The 2,040-nt window shown below is 42.5% G+C and overlaps 1 protein-coding gene across 1 annotated transcript in view; it reads left to right on the top strand.

Annotated features, from left to right (window-relative positions):
* Positions 1–1,569: 1,569 nt before the first annotated feature.
* The window catches only part of LOC125950907 (60S ribosomal protein L13), a 1,836-nt gene continuing 1,365 nt past the window's right edge, over positions 1,570–2,040 (top strand). Inside the window, exon 1 of the mRNA XM_049679289.1 lies at positions 1,570–1,682. The gene's annotated coding sequence lies outside the window, so the exon portion shown is untranslated. The remainder of the gene's footprint in view (positions 1,683–2,040) is intronic.

The following is a 2,040-nucleotide window of genomic DNA, read 5'->3' as shown; positions in this document are numbered from 1 at the left end:
TCTACGGCAGCAATGGGCCACGTACAATACACTGTTTTCACTGTACACAACTATCTGCTTCTGTACTTTTCACTTTCTGCTTCTTGATTTTGATGCAGAAAATCTTGACTCCTCCCTGGTCCTCGGCGCAACTCCTTGTGTGAAGGATTAATAGAGATATCCTGTCATCTTTACACGATCATAGACCCGGTACCTTTTAACCTGAAATGCTCAGAGAACAGATAAATTAATTTTCGAAACATAAATCTACTTCTAAACACAACAATACTTACTATTGCACATGCACTACACGAGCCAGGATAGTTTGCAATGCGCCTCTCAGTCATTTTATTCGTCAATGACTACGTGATGTAATTTTTCCACTTTCGATTACAACCGCGGCATTCAATCTCTCACTCTTTCTTACTCTAGCTTTCTCGTTCTCGCAAAGTGATATTTTTTGCGAGCTGGACATTTTGAGCCCGGCGGGAACTGTTTGGGCACAAAGGCCGAATAGTTCCCGATGGAAACTAAATGTCTATGTATTGCGGCTATTTAGTTTCCGCCGGTCTCAAGACGGCCGCTCGAGAGACCGCGCCGATTAAAATGTACCCTTGGGTAATACCGCAACGTGCGGTGCGCGATAGAAGGATTCACAAGACCTGTGACGGAATTCATATGATTTGCATCGTACGGCGAGAGAGCGAGCCGCCGTTTTGTATCAGCCATAGCGCCACGAGGCATGGCAGGAAGTATCTGCTGTTGAATATTCAACCTTGGCGGAACTTTTGGCAGATGAGAAATGAAAATTATTCATTTAGCTTGTAACCGCAGGCATGCACACACATACATCTGGTGGAAGGAAATGCTTTGCTGGTGATCACCGCCAAACACTATCGGTTGCCTCGGGACGCCCCAGGAGAGAGGGGGTAAATGGATTTGATCACCTAAGCGACCCGGAGCAAAATGGTGTCTATTTTAACGCGTGTGATCTCGCGCTTCTTCTGGAGCAACATGTCGATTGTTATTGAAAAACTTTTGCTATATTAAACCATAGATGAATGCATTGATCCATACAAATTCGTCAGCAGAGACGGGAATAAGTGCAAATACTACATATCCTCAGAGTATCCGGATGATTTTTCATCATAATTTCCGGATATATAATCATCAGAGTATCCGGACAGTATAAATACTTTAATACAGATAATATAAATATAAGCAAATATTACATGCGATCTAGAGCTTTAGATGTGCTTCGAGATCTAAAAAAGAAATGAAAACTGCAATCTTCCACCAACAGACCGTTTGAAATCGTAACGAATCATAGAAACGCTTAAAACGCACGCTTTTCAAAATACATAAAACCGTTACGGCTGAATTCTAATTTGCACCGCTTTTTATGATATTAATGCATAAATGGCATTCACACATCATCACTTTAAAATGCAGAAACAACTGAAAATTAATCAAATATATCAATTCAACCGAATTAAATCAAAACCGTTTTAAAAATCTGAAAAACGCTTCATCAAACCAAAAACGCATCTTTCAATGCCCTTCCAGTCTGGCAACACGGCCAACCGTCACGCAACCGGAAATCGAGGCGCTGTCAAGCGCCGTCATCAAATGTCATCGAAAGCAACTTTGACATCTCTCTTTTCCGGCCTTTACGGTGTTTGTGTGAACACATTTTTGTTGAGGTGCGTGAATCTCCGCTAATTTATGGGTTAAAAACGAAGAATTTCTCTCGCATTCACCGTCCTACAGTAAACGAGAAGGTTTTCCTATGTGGAATGTGTTTGCATGTGGCCAATTTCCCAGGGAATCTTTCGTAATATCGCGGCAAACTTGCCCGCTCTCTGTCGAGTGTCAACAGTTCCTCCTTCGGGCAGGCTTTCCCAACCGGAGACTGCTAGCCACCATCGAAGAAAACGGATTTTCTCCGCGGATTCTTAACTTTGGAAATAGGCATTCTACGTCAAATATCATTTAATCCGTCGTTGGCCGAGGTTTTTCCGCGTAAAGCAGTTCAAAACATTCCCACTTGGACATCCTTCT

Source organism: Anopheles darlingi, chromosome 2 (genome assembly GCF_943734745.1).
Source record: "Anopheles darlingi chromosome 2, idAnoDarlMG_H_01, whole genome shotgun sequence".
NCBI classification, from domain to species: Eukaryota; Metazoa; Arthropoda; class Insecta; order Diptera; family Culicidae; genus Anopheles; species Anopheles darlingi.
This window is presented reverse-complemented; position numbering and strand designations above follow the sequence as displayed.